Genomic DNA, 23503 nt, shown 5'->3' with positions numbered 1-23503 from the left:
TGGTTCAATTATCACCTCTCTGAAGTCTTTATTATCCTGTACCCAATACCAAATCTCATCTATTTGGCATATCAATATTCTTGTCTTTACATTTTTGTTAAAGATTACCAAATTGCATGTTACTAACTCAGCCTACCTAAAACCAATCCAAGCATTTTTTCAAAATACTCTAAAATATTAACCTGATAAAATATCCTACTTGTTTATACAGTATTTTTTTAGCTGAAAACAAATTTTATTTATAATATATATATAATTTTTTTTTTGGTTGATCAACATTGCAAGAACTATACAGTAATTTTTTATTTATTTTTTTAAAATGACTTTTACAATGAGAATAAAATGCTGCTTAAATTAGAGGATGAAGAATTATTTATAATAGCCCAATTGCTTTCATGAAGATGCGACCAGAGAAAATGGATAAGAATTATATCAGCACGAGGAAACAGAAAATACCAAAACAAGTGCTTTTTCTTTGGTAAAAGTAGAAAATAGCTTTAAACAATGTAAATCACAATTGGCATAATATTAACCAACAAAGTATCTCAGGTACATATCCTAAAAAGTAATATAGCCACAATTTGCTTTAGCAAACACATTCCTGCAGAGATGGATCTAAAGGTTTTATGTCAGCATTGCTTTTTCCTGCGCTTCTTCCAAATATCATAAAAAGCACTTATAAACAGCCAGGAATAACATTTTTAGAATAGCCACTTGTAACTGGCCTTATTATATTGTTTTGTGATCTGATCTTTTTGATTTACCATTGATAGAGAGCAGTGACATTCTGTATATACTGTATATAGATGAATGATGTACTTAAGGCATTACCTTATGACAGTGACATGGTTTCACATAAAGCCTCTCATAAAGTCAGAATGCTCTCCCCTCCTGTGAATAAAGCTTGTGCTATGGAAATGTGCACATTAGTTTCCCACACAACATTTGATGAGGGTGAAATATACATTGTAAAATACTACATACACAGCCCACACACATCTGCTAGACTACTTTCTTCATTTGAAAGGTGAAAGTCAAGCAGGTCATATTTCATTCTTCCTAGCAAGGCTTTGAGGGGGTAAATATACCTACTGCAGCCTAGGTGGATGAAGCAGCGAGGGTACAGTACACAAGAAAGAATATGCCTCATTGGTGCAGTCTTGCTGTGCATGTTTTTTACCCAGGTGAAATCTGCATTAGGAAAATATACAGATGAAAAACATTAATATACAGATTAGAAACGTGTGCTTGTATGATTTAAGATAATTTACTAATGAGTGAGTTGGGGAGTGAAGAACAGCATGGTGAGCTCCCTCCAACATCAATGATGGCTCATAGGGGCTCATACAGCTGTTGTCACAGATTCCAGCAAAACTAGAGGTGTTTCTTGGTGATCATATCTTATCAGCTTTGAAAGGTTGTATAACAGATTGGGTTATTGGCTGAATGATCAGCCATTCAGTTTACTAAACAGGTGCTGGAGGAATAGCTCTTCGGCTATTACTTGCTTTTGCTTTTTTTCCATATAACACATAACTATATAACATAGTGCTATTTTTCATTATTCCTACTTTTTCATTCTGTTTTTTATTTCTTCTCTTTGGTGGCATTTCATCTATTTTTAGCCCTCCTTGCAGCTTCGCTAGTGGGTTAACTGGCATCCCCATTTGGCACATATGTATTTGTGTAGTAGGGTCTTCATTTTTGTGTGGTATGGATTCATTTTTGTGGGAGGAACCATTGTAAATGACTCTTCCTTTCTCTATAAAGTTAAAGCTAATATGTTCATGCTGTATAAATATCAATCAAATAATTCTTCACTCAACTCTCACCTTCATTCTTCCCTTTTAGAACAACTTTAAATCCCGTTGCTTCTACATTTGTAATGTAATAGAATAGGCCCCTTTATAACTAAAGAGATCATCAAAATTCATGTCTTTATCATTTTACTTTTCTGCAGTTGCAACATTCTCCTGTTTGAACTACTGTAAGGATACCCAGTGCTGATATCCAGCAAAAGCAAGTGCGACCTAAGCTGAATAAAGAAGGCTGGACCCAATTTAAGTGCAATTTATATAAGGTTTATAAAAAATGAATGAAAAGCCCATTCAACACCACAAACAGAATACAAGCAGAGGTGAAACATATGTGATAAGTGAAACCTGATGAAAAACTACCTAACTAACCAACCAACTAAGAAACACTATATACAAAGCAATGGAAGAAATTGGGTCAGGCAGGAAGTACACGTATCAGCAGTTGAGACAGGTCAGGAATGGGGACAAAGCTGGGATCAAGTAGAGGCAGCAGGATCAGGGTAACATAAGGCAGCAAGGGTAAGGGTATCATGTACAGAAGCAGGTATCAACCTGCCACCAGCAGGTGCTCTGGTTCCTGATAACTTTGGCTCAAAACAGTCTTATCGTTCCAAACTATCAAAGGTCCCGAATGACTTATCAATGGTTTCTCATCCGTTGACTTTCTTAGGTTCAATAAATGTAAAAATAACATTCCACTTACCAAGATTTTCCTTAAAGACACTTTAGAGCTCAAGGCCCGATGACATTTCTGACCTCATCCACAAATGCTATCAAAGCCCCCCACCCCCAATTCTCCACTGAACTATAGTAGTAATTAACCCCCTTATCTCTTAGCTATATGTATTTTTGTTGTCCGTGCACCATGATCGGTCACCTATCACTGAAAATCAAAAGGAATGACAACCTAACATCTACATTGATGATTTGTGGCAGGAGATGTCTGTCAGTCCAAAAAATCTCTAACAGCAGTCAAACTCAAGAGACTAATTACAAGGTATTGTTTTGCATAGGTCTCACATAAAATAAATTGGTCATTTCCATCTACATGCTGGAAATGGCAAAAGGATACAGGCACACATGCACATGCACATGTAGATGCCCAACACAAATTGTCTCAAAAAATATAACTCCAGCATGTTATCTTATCTAAAAATACCCATACTCAATAAAGCTCTTCACAGACATCTAATAAATGTAGCATTTATTAAAATACCCAGACAAAAGTGAATGAATATATGAAATTGAGGAATTGATGCTCACTTAATAGGATAGACTTAACACTTTATATGTACTTGTACGTAGATGGTTACGTTGAACACACTTCCGATCCTCATAGGATTACAAACTAAGCATGACTATTTTTTGAGTAATGTAGTATAGTGTCTTTTTCTAAAATCCTGACTGTATCTACTCCTCTACTCCTCTTGAAAATGAACTGGATCCAAAGATATATATATATATATATATATATATATATATATATATATATATATATATATATATATATTGTACACAGATACTCCTCCATTCATATTAGAGGAAATAAATAGTAAAAGAAAATCGGAAAGAGAGTAGATATAAATCAACTGGTGAAGTTCGGCCTCCCCCCTTTCATTTTGTCCATGCTTTCCCTTTCTCCCTTCCCTCATCTTTCTCTCTATTTCTTCCCTTTCTCTTTGTTTTCCTTTTCTCTCTCTCTCTTTCTCTCATATCCCCCCTTCTTTATACAACTCCCTTTATAGTTAATAAACATGCAAATCTTTTTCCATATTTCCTGGTAATGTATCTTGAACCTTAAAACCTGGCAACATGATCGATTGGTTAGATTATACCATAAAAGACAACCAAAATGCCCCCACATTCATTATATTATATTATGATAATTAAAATTAAAATTAAATTTAGCAGGAAGTCAGATAGATTTACATGCAACAGCACCTTGTCTATATGCAAAATTATATGACATACCACCATGTTACTGCTCCCCCATCTTGACAGCCTAGGGCATCCATGGGTGCAGTGTGTGTCAGCGCAGTGGGCCCCCCACCCCTCAGGGCACGTGTGAAGCCCCTGTGATCCATCACCCATGGATGATATGCCACTGGGATAGGGCTGTATAGGGGTGGGTTAGGGCAGAATATAGACAGGCTAGGGTAGTATATAGACAGGCTAGGGTAGTATATAGATAGGCTAGGGTAGTGTATAGACAGGCTAGGGTAGTATATGGGCAGGCTAGGATAGTATATAGACAGGTTACAGTAGTATATAGACAGACTAGGGTAGTATGTAGATAGGCTAAGGTAGTGTATAGACAGGCTAGGGTAGTATATGGGCAGGCTAGGGTAGTATATAGACAGGCTAAGGTAGTATATGAGCAGGCTAGGGTAGTATATAGACAGGCTAAGGTAGCATCTATACAGGCCAGGGTTGTATATAGACAGGCTAGGGCAATATATAGACAGGCTAGGGTAGTATATAGACAGGCTATAGTAGTATATAGCCAGGCTAGGGTAGTATATAGAAAGGCTATGGTAGTATATGGACAGGCTAGGGTAGTAAATGGGCAGGCTAGGGCAGTATAGGGGCAGGCTAGGGTAGTATATAGACAGGCTAGGGTAGTATATAGACAGGCTAGGGTAGTATATGGTCAGGCTAGAGTAGTATATAGACAGGCTAGGGTAGTATATGGACAGGCTAGTGTACTATATAGACAGGCTGTGGTAGTATATAGACGGGCTAAGGCAGTATAGGGGTGGGCTAGGGCAGTGTATAGACAGGCTAGGGTAGTGTATATGCAAAAAGGATGTGAGGGGAAAGTGTCCGTAAGAGTGGTGAAGACAAGATGCTTCAAGGACCACCTCATAGGTCACTAATCCCGACAAAAAGATAGATCAAATGTAGGTTCCAACAGATGCACTGTACAGACTGAGTTGTGGTGAAAAATTTAACTCATTTTTATTGAAGCACTTATGCCTGGTGGACGAACAGAACATGCATATACACAATACACTTAAAAATATAAAACCATGTACAAACAGTGGACAGTATCACTAAACAGACCCATTCAATATATCATGGATGGAAAAATGCACATTCTAATGGTAAACAACAAAATAAAGGCTTCCTCCAATGGACTAACTGCAGATTCCCTGCCGTGTTCCTAACAAGGAACTAGTTGAAGAGAGACTGGTGTGTGGTGACCCAAGTGTGTAATCACCAATTCATTAAACCAGGAGAAGAACTCTTTAAACAATATGGATCCAGGCAGTAAAGGTGCTGATGATTAGCCGATTACTATTGTACGGTGAGTGGATACTGGCTGGATGATATGTAGATTCCAATAGGAGGTTTTGTCCATCCACGTTAAGACCGATGCAAACAGCATTAGATGACAGAGTCCTCTGTTTAAGTAAACTCGTACTTGTAGTGCGTTTGCAGATCAGTTAAGTCATTTAGATGTCAATATATCCCAAAAGTGAAGGGGAAATGGGCAAAAACGTCTTTTTGTGTTACCAAGCCAAAGAATGTATGTGCTTAAAATAAGTAGATAGAATCCATACCTCCATGTGTGAAATAACGTAGACCCGGCTGTTTGTAGAGGCTTCCAGTGGCGTGGTCCGGTTTGGCGCTTGCTCAAGCCGAATCTGCTGGTGGAGACAGACAAGTCCGTAGCGAGCGGTCTTGCGTCACATCCGGTGTCGGCGAGCAGCGTCCCCAGGGATCCGTAGCCGAACCGGAGCACAGGGGGTCACGTACACACAGAGTGGAGGTGTTAGGTCGTAGTGAGGAGTCCAACTGTGGAAAGCTGACGCGTTTCACCGAATCAGATCGGTTTCATCGGAGCTCAAGTACTACAAGTACGAGTTTACTTAAACAGAGGACTCTGTCATCTAATGCTGTTTGCATCGGTCTTAACGTGGATGGACAAAACCTCCTATTGGAATCTACATATCATCCAGCCAGTATCCACTCACCGTACAATAGTAATCGGCTAATCATCAGCACCTTTACTGCCTGGATCCATATTGTTTAAAGAGTTCTTCTCCTGGTTTAATGAATTGGTGATTACACACTTGGGTCACCACACACCAGTCTCTCTTCAACTAGTTCCTTGTTAGGAACACGGCAGGGAATCTGCAGTTAGTCCATTGGAGGAAGCCTTTATTTTGTTGTTTACCATTAGAATGTGCATTTTTCCATCCATGATATATTGAATGGGTCTGTTTAGTGATACTGTCCACTGTTTGTACATGGTTTTATATTTTTAAGTGTATTGTGTATATGCATGTTCTGTTCGTCCACCAGGCATAAGTGCTTCAATAAAAATGAGTTAAATTTTTCACCACAACTCAGTCTGTACAGTGCATCTGTTGGAACCTACATTTGATCTATCTTTTTGTCGGGATTAGTGACCTATGAGGTGGTCCTTGAAGCATCTTGTCTTCACCACTCTTACAGACACTTTCCCCTCACATCCTTTTTGCATATATTTACTTTTGATCAGTAGGTATCCCATCAGCTACGTCTTAACTGAGTGACCACTGACACTTTATATTTAGAGGCCTCTATAGGAACCAACCCACTTTTGTTCTATTAGGGTAGTGTATAGACAGGCTAGGGTAATATATGGCTAGGCTAGGTTTGTTTGTAGACAGGCTAGGGTAGTATATAGACAGGCTAGAGTAGTATATAGACCAGTCAGGGCAGAATAGGGGCAGGCTATAGTAGTAAATAGACAGGCTGGGGTAGTATATAAACAGGCTAGAGCAGTATAGGGGCAGGCTGTCGTAGTATAGGGGTGGACTAGGGTAGTATAGGGGCAGGCTAGGGTAGAATAATGACAAGCTAGGGCTATATAGGGATTTATGAGCTTGACAAGCTATGCAACATTTGGCCATCCAGCAGATCAGCATCCACTACTAGAAAAAATAATGGATACCCTTGGTGTCCTGTCACACAGAACTAACTTATATTACCTCTCTGTTGGTTTCTCCCAGTGCTCCCACAGTCTTCAGTGCTTAGCCTCATGCATGAGCAGAAGAAGATGGGCCGGGCGCGAGGCCAACTGCATCCACTCCACCCAATAGAAATGCAAGCCTCACAAGCTGTACCCACACATTGGCTGCTGATGGAGTCGGTGAGGAAGGTATCTTTCATTGCTCTCCGTCTCCTGTGGGTATACCCTGCCCCCGGCAGCACACATAGCTGAGCTCTTCATGTGCGCTTTGGTGTTTACCAGATGGTGTTAGGCTGTGTGCAAGCACCCTCACACCTGGCAACTATCAGTATGCATGTGAAGGGCAGCAGAGTGGCCGCCCCTGGATGACATATAAAACTGCTGGAAAAAAAATCTTGGGCGTATATGGACAGACTAGGGTAGTAAATGGACAGGCTAGGGCAGTATAGGGGCAGGCTAGTGTAGTCTATAGACAGGCTAGGGTAGTAAATGGACAGGCTGTGGTAGTATATAGACAGGCTAGGGTAGTATATGGACAGGTTAGGGTAGTGTATGGGCAGGCTAGGGTAGTATATGGACAGGTTAGGGTAGTATTTAAACAGGCTAGGGTAGTGTATGGGCAGGCTAGGGTAGTATATGGACAGACTAGGGTAGTATATAGACAGACTAGGGCAGTATAGGGGCAGGCTAGGGTAGTATATAGACAGGCTAGGGTATTATGGCACCCGGCAACTATGAGTATGCATGTTAAGGGCAGCAGGGTGGCCTTTTTACGGGGACACATAAAACTGGTTTGAAAAAAAATCTTGGCCATCAATTTGCAGCCACTCTCAAAGTGCCACCAGAATCTAATGGACCCAGCCAGACCCAGTGGGACCCATGGTAGGGCCAGCCCTGCCCCTACTGTATTTACCCTTGACTCTCGTTTTACATATATTTCTTTTACTCACTAAACTAAAATGTCAATAATCATTCCATATTGTTTTTATAACTGGATTTTACCTATTATTTTTACCATTGTAGATGGACTAAAACTGATTTTGCCTCAGTTTAGTTTCTTCCTCTTTCACATAAATTGTGTTTCCAGACTTACTGGTTAGGCAGCCAGACAGTGGTTGAATTGCACTCTTTAAAATTAGATGATGGTTTTAAAAGAACGTAATTTACATTTTATTTCTTTAAGAGGGTATCAGTCTATGAATATTGTGTGCGGTTTTAGCTCTATCCATTCATCCTGTAAGATTAGAAGAAAGCATTTTTTTGGGGAAAAAAGGTAAAACTTTTTAGTAGTTGCATGTAGATCCCTTTCACTTAAAACATGTAGAAGTGTATGTTAGGAGACATTTATTTAACTCACACTGATTTGATCAAACATTTGCGTAAGGTAAATAAACAAACTGCAGTGCAAATTGTAGAATAAAACATTTTCAAGGTATAGTCCTGTCATGGTCTGAAGTCTGGCTCAGAGGCTAGTAGTGATAGCAGTGGAGCAGTACCCACCAACAACTGGGACAGGTATACAAGCAGGTCACTGTGGCTGATGGCATGGGTTCACCTGAGGTGCAGAGTCTAAGTACTAACCGGTGTTTACCAGAGCTCCTAATGGTGGAGATGGGTTTTGCTGCTTGTTAGTACCAGGTTGCAGTCCTCAGGATCACCTCACCAGGAGGTGAGCAAGCTGGGGTTCAGTAGCAGATATAGCAGATAGGGATCAAGCAGAAGCATTTTCAGTAAACAAGTCAAAGGTCAATACAAATAGTTGCAGGTTGTGATTAAGCAGAAGCATAATCAAGTGAACAAGCCAAAGAAGATAAAGATATGGATGGCAGCAGGAGAGACAAAAGCAAGATATTGACTGGAGAGAGCACAATAATCTGACAAACAAAAAGTGTAGAGACATGGCTTAATTCAGGAAGTTCACAGGAGAAGCAAAGTGTTCAGAGCTCAAGAGAAACAAGATTTAAGGCAGGGTCATTCAAGGAATTGTCCAGGGAAGTGTCCAGCTTTCCTGGAGGCTCAACAAGCACAGTCAGTAGGTTCCAGGTTAAAGTCCAGGCTCTGACAACTTCATTCATTTTTTTTTTTTTTGGGGAGTGAAGTGAATGGCAACATGGTCTTATAGCCTGCCTGATGGCCATCTACATCAGTGCTAAGATCTTCTGACATTATGCATATCTGCAATGCCAAGAAGATCCACTTCTGCAACACATTTGTCTTCCACCACCATGGGCTTTTACATACAGTATCTGCATGCCCATTCCAGCCATAAGTAGGATAGCTGAACTGTAGCAGTGGCTTACATCTAAATGTGAGAAAACGAGACAAAGGTTGTTATCAAAGTCACTTTATTTGTTATGGTAGAATCATGTATTGATTGTTCACAAGAGATAGCTTTTTTTTCTTAGCTAGCCTAGCTTTCAGATGGATAAGATAAATAGAAAAGGTGGTGCTGTACGACATTAAAAGGAGTGGGAAAGATAATCTTGACAATTGAGAGTGGAATAGTGCTGAAGCATAATTAATGGAACTACATATAGGTGTGCATACTGCTTAGTTAAAAACTGAGGTATGCTACAAGCCCCCCGTATTGTAAAGACTCCTTACACAGAAAGTGCTGTACAGGCTGACACAGTGGTTGTAGTGGATGATTGTGTCACAACCCACCTGGGGTCTTGCAGTGAAGAGGGAACCCAGTTGCAGCGGAACAGAACTCCCTTACAATCACGACCCTCAGGAATCCCTGGAAGTGGGAACAGGGCCCCGTAGGGTCTGTGGTGGCACGGAGGCCTTTAATGAAGAGGAGGAAGTAAAGTCGACAACTCTGGAGTCAGGTCTGGCAGGCAATCAAGGAGTATCAACCTGAGGAAGAAAGTATCAGGAACCAGGAACACAGGCAAAGCAACAGCAGACACACAGGAGCAAGGAAAATAACCAAGCACTGACTGGAAGGTGTGCTTGGTTTATATAGGGAGCCAGGATCACATGACCCGCCACCTCCCACCAGTAGGTGGGGCAGACAGGAGCTATAGAGGGAGGTCAGAGACCCAGCGCCATCTTGATTTGCTTCATAGGCCCTGACCTTACCAGATCCGCAACTCTCCTCTCTCCCTCTGTGTAAGACACTGGAACCGCATGGTGGCCGCCATCTTGCCTTGTCCTCAGAGGCGAGAGGAGGAGAAGGAACCACCGCAGACCCGGAGGAGGTGTCTCTGAGGGCGGCAAGCACAGAGACTCTGTTGCGAGAACGCCGCAGGTGCCCAGATGCAGGTGAATACGCGGCAGTGCCGTGACATAGATGGAGAAGAGAAGTGGTCCAAGAACAGAGCCTTGGGGGATCCCTACAGAGTTGTAGGTAATACCAAAGGAGCACTGTGATAGGTATGAGAATACAAAAAATAAGAAATTAACGATATTTTTGCAGGTAAAAAAATGTGCCATGCAGGTCTTCTCCGGACTGTCAGTGTAAGTTTCAGGTACATCACAGGGGAAGGCAGTTTTACAGTGACAGGACAATGAACCACCACAGCGCTCAACAGCACCGTGGTAGTTTTTTGAGAACTACAAGCCGACAGCTGCAAAGGCAAAATGGGTAAATGGGAGAGGGTGCGGGACCAGTACATTTGTAACGTGTTTTTAGCACCCTCCTAGTTAGATGGTAGAAGAGACTATAGTTTTTGGGTCTTTCTGCTTACCAGAAATATTGCCAGGTAAATTTATAGTGCTCTCTGCCTACCAGTGAGCAGGATCCATTGGTAGGGTCTTGCTCATGGTGCTCAGGTGCAGCTCAGCTTGTCTGAATGTTTCACACTGGTCCAATAGGGGGGCATATTGTACAGTGGGAGGAAACCTGGCAAGTGAGGGCACAGGCATTGTTACAGCCCTGGTGACTGGCAGAGGAAAGTGCCTTGGTGCATGCTGGGTGACTGTATAAATGCCAGGGGCACATGTGCTCAGGGTCTTTGCCTGGAGAGTGGGGTCCCAGGGTGGGGGGTGGCTGCCCTTCCTCTGTAGAAGCTGCCATGTGGCCTTGGGTAGTCGACCTGAGGGCCTGAAAGTCAGATAGGAGCTGAACCTAGATTTCCTGCAGAGCTAACTGATAGAGAGACATCTGATTCTGCCTACAGTGAGTAAAGATCTGTGTCCTGGGGCCTGTCATGTCATGTCGTGGATGGGTATGAGTCAAGGGGATGCTAGAGAGTGTCCTGAAGATAAAGTAATTGCATCAAGTCTGCTGCTAAAGAGAGCAAGAAGACTTCATTCTCCCATGCAAGTGGCAGTATGGTCAAAGCAGTGTGTCTGCTTTCACAAGCAATGCAGTGGGGCCAAGTGAGAGTTGTCCTTTTATATATATATATATATATATATATATATATATATATATATATATATATATATATATATATATATATATATTGCAATTGTCCTTTCTGACCTGAGGGTTGGGAATGGTTGAAAATGCCTGATTATTGACCTCATTAACTTCCATATGAACATAGCCCTAGGGCTTCTTCCAGAGGCTGAAGCTACCACTTTTAAAGTCAGCCTCTGGAAGAGTCATTAGGTTCACATGGGCATTAAAGGGGTTGATTGTCAGGTATTTTCAATGTTCCCAACCATCAGATTGGAAAGGGCCATCACTAACGAAGGCCTCCTTAGGAGCCATGGAATCTATACTACCAATAGTTGCATGGAAATCGAAGAGGCTTTGATTTATGACTTTGGAAAATGTGTCAGAGAGTGAATGTGGAAGAACTGGTGCATGGCAGAGATTATGCAGCCCTATGTTTTCAATAAGGTTGTCTGGCAAAGTCTCTGGAAACTGTGACATGTTATGCAAGAGGACCTATGTCTACAAGCATAAACGCTGCACTGGCTTGACATTTTATAAGAATAGGAGTGACTGTGTGAGTGAAATGTGCAAAGCTGTGACAGTAACATTTAGGGGTCATAGTGTAGGTTTTTACTGATGATTGTCCTATTTTGTGTACAATGGAGAACATAAACCAAGGGTTTATATAAACATTTTTATATATGGTTTTGTTCTTATTGCAGGTTTCTTGAACTTGTAATTCATCTGTAGTAAAATACATAGAGTTTGGCCTTTTATTTCTGCAGGATCTGGCAGGTAAGGTGGAAATCTTTCTCTTTACGTTTTATTTTTTTTTGACTGTTTCAAGTCCTCCACCTATGACACCCCAGTGGAAAACGTAACCTCTTTCACCACGTATCAGGTAGATACTGAGGATCTTGAGGGTTACACGATGGAATAAATATATAACAAATAGTTATTGTCAAGTTAGGCATTGAAAAAAAATAATAATTATATCTTACTGCTATAATCCCTAATAGATATGAGGCTGAATATGCTTCAACACACAGCCAACTAGACAAGTCTAAAATATTATTTTTGGGAAGATCATGCCTGAACAGTTCATCACCAGGCTCAAGCACTGCCAACTGAAAAAGAGGAAGAAAAAGTTAACCCTGTGTAAGCTTTCTGACATGGAGAGGATTCTAATGGAGGAACAGATCCATGAGGAAGTATGGCAAAGGTGAGTATTAGTATATGGAAGAACTGAAAAAGTGATAGGGTCGTGTTACGTTCCAAAGCTATAGATAACCTTTTTAAAAAATATATATATTATACCCATACCTCCCAACTTTAAAACTTGAGAAAGGGGCACACTTGAGGGCGGAGTTCACCTGCAGTGAGCTCCGAGCACCCAAAAGTGGGTGTTGCCAAACTATTAACAGTGTGGGGGCTTAAGGGGCATGGTTTGAACAAAACCGGCCTTCTTCGAGCCTACAAAATATGCTTTGATTGCTGTGCCACAAGCAAGTCTCACAGACACATATAAACCTCAGCACGATCATTACAAAAAAAATTTAAAAAGCTTCCATTACATATGGTTTTGCTCACTGAAAACAGACAAAGAGCTGACACTTTGACCTTAAAAAAGACTTTCATTAAATTAGTCAGCAACCAGGAATTGTGGAGACAATGAGCACTTTGGTGAGAAGTATATAATGTACAATATAGTGTATAAAGTGCTGGAGTATGTAAGGCAGAGTGTGGGAGTCAGGGGTGTATAATTCAATGTGTTTAACCACCTCAATACTGGGCACGTTCACCCCCTCCCTGCTTAGGCCAATTTAAAGCTTTCAGTGCTGTCACAATTTGAATGACAATTGCGCGGTCATGCAAAACTGTAACAAAATTAATATACTATCTTTTTTTTTTCCACACAAATAGAGCTTTCTTTTGGTGGTATTTAATCACCAGTGGGTTTTTCATTTATGCTAAAAAAGAGACCAACAACTTTTTTTTTTTTTTTTTTTAAGTTTTTCTTAGTTTCTGTCAGAAGATTTTGTAAATAAGTAATTTTTCTCCTTCACTGATGTGCGCTGCTGAGGTTGCACTGATGGGCACTGATAGGCTGCACTGATGGGCACTGATGAGGCGGCACCAATGGGTACTGATGTGGCGGCACTGAAGGGCACTGATGGGGTTGCACTGATGAAGAGCACTAATATGCAGCACTGATGGGCACTGATAGGTAGCACTGATATGCAGCACTGAACAGCAGTGATAGGTGGCACTGATGGGCACTGATAGGTGGTACTGATGGGCACTGATGGGCAGCACTAATGGGTGGCACTGATGGACAGGCATTGATGGGCACTGAAAGGAAGCACTGATTAGCCTCACTGATGGGCACAGATTGGCCTTACTGATGGCCACAGACTGGTGTCACTGATGGCCATAGACTGGTGTCACTGATGGCCACAGCCTGGTGTCACTGATGGCCACAGACTGGTGTCACTGATAGGCCACAGACTGGTGTCACTGATAGGCACAGACTGGTGTCACTGATGGGCACTGTTGGGGCTGTATTCTAATCAGGGCACTCATGATCAGTGACATGATTACCTATACATGTCCCCCCTGTGAGGAGATGGTGCTGTTTGGGCTTTCCTCTTCTCACACTCTGTCATTCTCATCTCCTTGTTTACATGCGATCGGCTGTGATTGGACACAGCGGATCACATGGGTAAAGAGCAGCGACCCTTTGCTGGGATCAGGGTCATGCCATGTCCCAGGGACATGGTGCACCTGTGATCGCCGTGCTGGGTGCCCCGTCATATGGCATTGTCCCAGAACAAGAGCTGCCCCACTCCACCGTCATTTGTCTATACGGCTGGCAGGAGGTGGTTAAGGATCAGAAGTATGTAAAGTAGTGCTGCAGTCAGGGTCGGGTTTAGGAATATGTAATGCAGAGTGCAGTGATCCAAAGTATGTAATGCACAGAATGCATGTGGACAGAAGTGTGTAACGCACAGTAGGATGAGGAGGATAAGATTGAAAGATTGAAAGAGTATAGGGGTGTGTAATGATCAGTGTAGGCGTCAGGAGACTGCAAAATCCCCCCCTCAAACAATCCTGTCCACCCACTGTACCCTTTCAGCTAAAATACACAGTCTCCCCACCCCCCCCCCCCAAAAAAAAAAATCCAGCACTGTTCTGCACACTTACTTCTCCCAGCACAAATCCTCTCCCCCCTTCTTGCATGAATCTTCTTCATCACAATTCCCCCTCCCAGCACAATATCCCCTCCCGAACCCTTTTCCACCCCTCCAAATTCCCCATCTAGTAAAAATCCTCTTCCTCTCTAAATCCTTCCAGCACAAACTACCCCCCCCTTCAAATGGAGCCCCCCCCAGCACAATTCCTCCCCCCTCCAAATCCCCCTTCCCAGCACAAATCCTCTCCCCCTTTCTGTACAAATACCTCTCCTCACGAAATCCCCCCAAATTACCTCCTTCTATTACAAATCATTTTCTCCCCAAAATCATCCCCACAGCACAAATACTCCCCCCAACCCCTCCTTCTAGCAAAAATTCTATTATCCCCTCCCCCCACCTAAATTCCACCTCCTGACACAAAGGCCCCCCCAAAATTATCCCCCCCCCAAACCCTTCTATCTAGCATAAATCCTCTTACTTTACTCCCCCATACCCTCCCCCCCCCCCCCAAATACAAATGCTCTTGCCTCCAAAGCACACCTAGTGCGAGGGAAGTTGTCTGTTCACCAGTTTCCACTTCCAATATGGCAACACAAAGAGATGATTTAGCAGAAGGATTAGTGTCTAGGGGGTGAGGCATATTTGTGGCATGTTTGCCTTTTGTCATAAAAGTGGGAGACAACTATAGAGTCAGTGGGCTGTTTCAAGTTACGCAGATAGATGTGTGGTAACACTTGGGACGCAAGGCACTCACTGCTCCATGGACCCCTGAAAGTGCAGCTGGAGGAGTGCAGGGGAGAGGACATTTTCAGCATCTTGGAGACAGTGGGGTCAAGAAAGACAAAGGCAGAGCAGAAGCTCTGGACAGGTAAGGAGCTGTGCTGCTCTTCATCTCACTAGCTGACCAGAGGAGTACAAAAGAGAAGACAATTTCATTGCATGTGTGGACAGCAGAGCTGGCAGAAACAGTGACAGGTTGGTGGCTTGGAGTGGACAGGGAGGGGTTGTGAGCTGCCTTCCACTGCAGCTTATCTCAGGAGAAAGGAGGAGAGGAACTTGAGTGTGTGTGGTAGGGGAACAGGAGGTGATGTCAGATCTACTGCTGCAGAGAAGCAAGGAGCTGTGGGCTTTTATACTGTGCAGCTTGGAAAAGAGCAGGAGAGATATGGGGAACATCAGTGGAGAGGCAGAGAGTCCCAGGATTTGAAGGCTGACAGTCCATGGAGGTGGCAGCTATCCGAGTACAGGTAGTGGATCAGCGGGAGTTTACTCACAGCTCCTGAACTTTTGAAGTGGCTTTCATGGAGGTAGTTTCTTTTCTAGTGTGTATGTATGCCTGCAAAGTGCGTCAACAGTTGCTAGGATGCAAGGTCCTAGCAACCAATGACAGGAAGATTGAAGTGGGGGGGGGGGAGCTAGCATGCAGGAATGCTCACTAAGTGCAGTAAGTGAGAGCATGCTTTGCATCCACTGAATTAATCCCACTGCCAGAACTTAGTCTAGCCATGGGTTTAGGGACTCCTGCCCAGATCCGTGGAACCCTGGGACTGACTTAAAATCTCAGGTCTCTCCCATGGAATTCAGGACAGTTGGGAGGTATGCTATAACTAAGGCAATGAGCTTATAATCAAATTTAGTCTTTCAATTATTTGAACTACCCAATATTGTAAATTAGTCGGCTGATCTTTCCTAAATAATTACAAGACATAAAAAATGCTGTATTAAATGTTTTTTTATTGCATCTTAAGAAGATGTAAATAATATTCTGCCATGTTCAGAAAAGTTTATGAACTCTTAAAATGACAATAAACCCAAAACCAAAAATGCAATATATGGCAGCTTGCCAATCACTAGATGTGGTGGCTGCATACGTTTTCTTTTAAAAGCTCTATTTTCCCCTCTGTTTTCACACACCTCCTGCATTAGAATGCCCCTACTCTGGATAAAGGAGCACAAGGGGCACACTTGGAAAGCAGCATTGTGAGTCTGGGGAGAGGGTAATGATAAATGTACTAGCAGATTTAAAGTGGTTGTTAAACTACAGTGTAACCATACAATCCCCTCTGTCAGGGCTGATCCTAGGGTCACAGATGCCTGAGTTCAGAAATATTTCTAGAGCCCCCACATGGGGGTGGTCCTCATACTAATCCCTCCCCTTTACAAATGTTTCTAGGGCAATAACTCAAACACAGAGATGCTCCCCTAAGAAGTTTTCGTTACCCTGGGATCCTCCCACAATCTCTTAACAATAAACAAAATACAGGAAGAGAAGCAGAGTACTCCAATGGGACCTGGAGTGGGGTCTTTCTAACGGACACAGAGAGGGCCTCTGTTAGAGAGTCTGTTAGAAAGGGGCCCCACCAGGCACCATTAGAGACTACAATAGGGTCTAACGGTTCCTGGAGGGGGGTCTTTCTAACAGAGGCCCTCTTGGTGTCCATTAGAAAATCTGTTAGAGCCCCCACTAAAACTATAAGCAATGTGTTTAAGTTTAAGTAGGAGATTGCAGACATACTACAGGAGATGGTTAGAGACTGAGGACATGATACAGGAGATGGTCAGAGACTGCAGACATGATACAAGAGATGGTTAGAGACTGCAGACACGATACAAGAGATGATCAGAGACTACAGACATGATTCAGGAAATGGTCAGAGACTGAAAACATGATACAGGAGATGGTCAGAGACTGCAGACATGATACAGAAGATGGTCAAAGACTTCAGACATGATACAGGAGATGATCAGAGACTGCAGGCATACTGCAAGAGATGGTGAGAGACTGAAGACATGATACAAGAGATGGTAAAAGACTGCAGACATGATACATGAGATGGTCACAGAATGCAGACATGATACAAGAGATGGTCAGAGATTGCAGACATGATACAAGAGATAGTCAGAGACTGCAGACACGATACAGGAGATGGTCAGAGACTGCAGATATAATACAGGAGATGGTCAGAGACTGCAGACATGAAACAGGAGATGGTCAGAGACCACAGACATGATATAAGGGATGATCAGAGAATGCAGACATGATACAAGAGATGGTCAGAGACATCTGGTCACCCTATTACCCTACCCTTACCTTACCCTATCCACATGTTTTTTATAAAAATGCCTTGGAGTTAACATGGATACAAATGGTGATTGCGTGATGGTGATTTTTTTTCAGATCTGCATTCACTAAAACTTAAGGTGAACTTTACTTATATGAGAGTTTGATGCTTTAGCAGCAATCTATAGCAGCAATCTATAGCAGCAATCTATTGCTGTAAGGAGAGGCTGAACAGGCTGCAACAGCTCTCTTTGCACGAGCCTCAGTACTGCCGGGAAGTACCATAATGTCACATGAGACATGACTACACTCCGGATTCTGTGGAAGCATAGTGCTTACATTCTTATGAAGCAATCTGTAGAAGCATCAGAAGTCCAGGAGCTGATTGTTTCACCTCCTGGGCTTAGTGCTGGATTCCAGTTGATAGAGACAGCCAGCAATTCCAGCCTGACCCTTCGCCAGGATCGACAGGAGAAAGTGATTCTTGATGCCAATTTACCCACCTGATCTCCAGAAGATTTACCCCCTAAGGACCAGGCCATCTTTTTGCGATATAGCACTGTGTTACTTTAACTGACAGTCGTGCGGTCATGCAACTCTGTATCCAAGTAAAATTAATGACATTCCACAAATAGCTTCTTTTGGTGGTATTTGATCACCTCTGCTTTTTTTTTTATTTTTTTGCGCTATAAACAAACAAATAAACAACAATTTTGAAAAAAAAAAATGATATATATATTTTTTACTTTATGCTATAAAACATATCCAATAAAAAAAAAAAAAAAAAAAAAAAAAAAAAAGAAAATTCAAATTTCTTCATAAATTTAGGCCAATATGTATTCTGCTACATGTTTTTGGTAAAAAAAAAAAACCCAATTGATTGGTTTATGCAAACTTTGTAGAATCTACAAACTATGGTATATGTTTATGGAATTTTTATTTATTTTTTATACTAGTAATGGTGGCGATCAGGGACTTATAGCGGGACTGCGATATTGCAGTGGACACTCGGACACTAACTGACACTTTACTAAAAATATGCACTGTCACTGTACTAATGACACTGGCTGGGAAGGGGTTAGACATCTAGAGCGAGTAAATGGTTAACTGTGTGCCTAGCCAGGGTTTTTTGTGTAAACTGTGTGCTGCTTTTACTAGGGGAAGTGATTAATTTTATTCGCTGCTTTGCAGGGACACAAAATCCATCCCTCCTCCCCTATGTCTTGTTTAAATAGGCAGAGCTAAGTTCTGTGTCTCTGCCTAATGATCGGAGGGTGCTGGCAGTCATCCAGTGCCTGGCACCCACAAATCAGCTTCTGCTGTGCTTAAAAACAGCAGAAGTGGCCTGCAGGCAGTGCGTGTGTGCCCCTAAGTGGAAGTGCAGAATCACTTATATATATGTGATCCTGCACAGGATGACCGCCCTGTAGCAGTAAATCTGCTAGGGGACAGTACCGAAATGGTTAAAACTGCACTAAGATAGCCTTTCTTCTTATTTTTTTTATTCCTTTCTTAATTTCTCATTTGGGCTATTTTTACTAAGGGCAGATGATCCGTCTTCCTTTACTTCCTGGAACTCTGCCTACAATTCTGGGTCTGCCTCCTGGAACATGTGACAGGAACTTCCCAGGATGCAGCTGTAAGGCCGAGGTGACATCACCAGTGCCTTAAAAAAACAGGAAGTGGAAAAATAGCAATTGTATGTGTAGCCGGTGCCGCTCAGCCCGCCCCGGCCCCGCATCTCCCGCCGGCTGCTGCCGGGACATGCTACTCTGCTTAGAGAGGGAGACAGGAGCCTGGAGCCTGTCAGCAGCTGCGGGGGAATTCCTCCCTCCCTCTCCTTACTGAACTCTGAGTATGCCTTACACAGATATCTGCCCATCATGCTCCCTCCTCTGCTTTCTCATTGGCAAGAGGAGAGGAGCCAATCCAGGAAGGACAATAGGGGGCAAAGGATCCTGGGACATGTAGTCACGAAGACTAGGCAGCCCCATTGTAATCCCTGAGGGGAAAACTACACGGTCCACCAGGCCAGAGGGGTCAAGGAGGGAGAGACACCAAGAGGCTACCTGGGAGCTGGGGGAGAGACTACGAGGCAAGGAGAAGACTGGACGCTGGAGAGGGGTGTTGCCATCCAGGGTTGGTGGTGTGAGTTGTTCCAGTTGTACGGTAGCCAGTTGGGCTACCTAAAGAGCCTGCCTGTCAGGACATCTCCTTTGGGCCTTGGTCACAGGATTGGTGAGTGGGCACTTGCCCATCTTACAGAGATACAGAGACACTGCATGCAGACAACATTGCTTATTGTGCCTACACCAGGAGAACACTGTGCTGCACTCATCCTCTGAATTGGTCTTTGGGTGTCTGTGGCACCTTCACATCGTTAATCTATAGAGGTACTCTTGATGAAAGCAAGAATGTCAAACAGGTGCTGAAAAATTGGTCTTTGGGTGTCTGGGGCGTCTTGACACCATAACCATATAGAGCAGTAATGGAGAACCTTGTCACCCTAATTGTTTTGGAACTACATTTCCCATGATGCTCATGCACTCTGCAGTGTGGTTGAGCATCATGGGAAATGTAGTTCCAAAACATCTGGGGTGCCAAGGTTCGCCATCACTGCTTTAGAGGTACTCTTTATGAAAACAAGAATTGGCCTTGCTGTCAAAAAGTGAAATGATATGCACCTGTCAAACAGGTGCGGAAAAATTAGTCTTTGGGTGTTAATTGTGCCCATGAAACCTACACCAAAAAAAATCGTCCAGATGAAATCAACACCTACAACACTAGGCAGCCTAGAAGTCTTGCAGAGATTCCACATAACAAAAACACTTAATCAGTGACATCGGCATCAGGGGCTTCATAGCTGCTGGTAATTCACAAATTCATTTTGATAAATGTCAGACGGTCCATGGAGTCTGTGGAAAGACGCGTTCTATTATCAGTAGGGATAGGCCCCTGTTCAGTTCGCACCAGAACTTTCGAACATCATGAAAGTTTGGAACCGAATAACAAACCCCGTTGTAGTCTATGGGACCTGAACTGGAAAAATCAAAAGTGCCTATTTTGAAGGCTTATACTGTATGCAAGATATTAGGCATACAATGGTTATGGGGGTCCAGGTACTGCCCTGCGGGACATGTACAGTATCAATGAAAAAAGGTTTGTAAAAAACGTCCTTTTTAAATGAGCAATGATTTACTAATGCTTAAAGTGAAAGTGTTAAAATGAGAAATAACAATAAAAATGAAAAATTCCTTTCAATATAGTGCCTGGGGGGGGTCCTCTTAGTCTACCTGTAAAATTGCACATCTGTACTGTGTAAACAACAGCTTGGGGAGCCAGTCTTTATGATGAGGGCACAATGTAGTGTACTGGGAACAAGCTTATAGATGTTTTAGATAAATTCTGCAGATTTTGGATAGAAGTAACAGGTGTAAAATTGGTCACTGAAGACAACTTGGCAATATGCTGCGGCTGGGGGAACATGACTGCCAATTTATGTACCAGTGTTCTCCCCTCTCTGTAGGCTTATGTTCCTACCTTCCTCAACCTCAAAACCAACATCTGAATCAAGTAATGGCTGTGCATCGTCAAGGAGCAAGTGGCTGACGCTGTGTTCAAATAACTCAGCTAACTCCTCCATGCCTGATGCTGTGAACAAGGAGGCAAATTTTGCCACTCTGGCAGCTGCAGTGGACTGCGAATTAGTCTCTGCTTGGGTGACGGAGGATGAGGATGGTTTAGTAAGCCAGTCCAGCACCTCCTCTGCATGCTGTGGCTGGATAGCATGGGCAACATCACTAAACAGAGGAAATGATGCCCTACCTGAGAACTGACCATGTCCACCTTTGCCTGTGGACACATACTGTACGCTGCTGGCCCCCTAAGGGTACCATGGGAATGTCTGCCTCTCCTTGTTGGCCTCCCAGACCTGCTGGGGAGGGGGGTGCACCAACGCACTGAAATATATTGCATTAAACATGCACATAACGCACTGAAATATACTGTGTTAAACATGCACTAACGCACAGAAATATACTGCATTAAACATTCAGTAATGCACTGAAATATACTGTGTTAAATGTGCACTAACGCACAGAAATATAGTGCGTTAAAAAGGCACGTAATACACAGAAATATACTGCGTTAAACGTGTAGTATTACACTGAAATATAGTGCAGTATACCTGCCCTGACAAAATAAGCTCACACTAAAGTAAAAAAGAATGGTCGGGTCACTACGCTCACATTGACTGAACTATCACTAGATTCACACTAAAGCGATATACTACACTGACAATAGAATCAGAATAGCACACTATAGCACACTAACTGTGTAGTAGCACTGAACAGAGCCCTGTTCTATCGCTCTACACCGATATCACAATACAAATGGCCGCTATTAAAAGAATACATTTTATAGTGTTGGGCGGGACTATGAGCAATGAGTCATGATTGGATAGAGTCATTATTACTTTCTCCAATCATGGCTCTGACAGTGCTCTGTGCCCTGATTGGGCAAAGCTTTCATTGCTTCAGCCAATCAGGGCTTACAATGCACTGTGCGGCAGCGCAGTGTATTGTGGTCATTCGGCGGGCCAAACAAACGGTCAAATGCCGCAATGATTTGGGTGTTCGTCAAAAGGGCCAACAGCCAATGTTCGGCCCGAATTCATGCTTGGGCCGAACTGTTCGCCCATCCCTACTGCCGAACAGGACATTTAAGTGCACCAACTAAAGTAGCTAGCTGAAGATTCAAGGTTTTTTCTTCCAAGGGACTTAAGTCACTGGTGCCATACAGCACACACATTTACCCAGGTCTACAGATATAAAGTGAATGAGCGGGGTGATCTGACTTGGGAGTTACATTATTGAACTGAACTAGGTACAAGGTTTGCGGTTTTTGGTGCAGTTCTTGGGGGAGTTTGTGGTGTCAGGGGACAGTAGGGAGAGGTCTGAAATAAGAAAGGGTCATTCCTCTGCCCTCCCCCTTCCTGGACTCATAGAGCCCAATTTAATTAGAGTTGGTGGTCAATTTGTTAAAGTGTTTGCCATTTTGTGATCTGTCATTGTCAGTATGTTTGCTTCTGCTTTTGGGGTTTTTGCACCTTGAGGAGTCCCCTGAAAGCAGCCAGACAGTATCATTGAGTTCTATTGCTCTTAATCTTCAGCCATTACTACACAGCTGATTTACTTGAGATATATTTGTCAACTATTTTGTTATATTGTTACTGTTTGTTCCATTCTTAAGAGATTCCACAGTAAAGATAATTTCTGTGTTACCATAATTTGTGTCCTCTACTGACGTGTTCGCACACACATTATTGCTGGTTGTGCCAGAGGGGCTGAGACTGTTCATGTGGTTGAGAGGCAGAGTACAGAACCAAATACAGTAAAATTTTGGATTGCAAGCACAATTGGTTCCGGAAACATGTTTGTAATCCAAAGCACTCCTATATCAAAGCGAAATGCCATATAAGAAATAATGGAAGCTCAGATGATTTGTTCCACAATCATTTATTCATAGGTCTTTCAGTTTATAGTCCATATAAAAAGATTATAACAATGTGATAGGTTGTATTACCATAAAAATGTCCATTCACAAATTACAGCCTCCACAGGGGGATTAGAAGCAAAATCCAGCAGGAGCTACAGAGTATAAAAAAGAAGAGAGGCGCCTCTAAGTGTAACAATATGAAGAAACAACATTTAGCAACTCACATAGTTGATGATTACAAGAGGCACACCTAAGTATGCAGACATCCGGGGTAAAGCTGTCCACATAGAGTATCATCGGCACCGCCGGCTCTCACCGCTGTCAGTCTGAAATTGTGACCAGGAAGACTACCCTGCAGTAGAGCGATCTAAAAGCGAAGCTTGAAGTGCTCATGGAGCGCAGCATGGAAGGGATGACGTTGATAGCAGATGTCTATGTGGACATCCTTACCCCAGGTACCTGCATACTTAAATGTGCCTGCTTTAATCATCAGCCATGTGAGCTGCTAAATATGGTATATTCAACCATTTTGCTACACTTTGAGGCACCTCTCTTCTCAGTTTATACTCAGGTGTGACATGATGTTACTTGTATATCAAGACATCGCTTGTTTATCAAGTCAAAATGTATTAAATAATTTTGCTT

The sequence above is a fragment of the Pelophylax lessonae genome (genome assembly GCF_965119305.1).
Source record: "Pelophylax lessonae genome assembly, chromosome: 5".
NCBI lineage: Eukaryota > Metazoa > Chordata > Amphibia > Anura > Ranidae > Pelophylax > Pelophylax lessonae.
Note: the sequence above shows the minus strand (reverse complement) of the source record.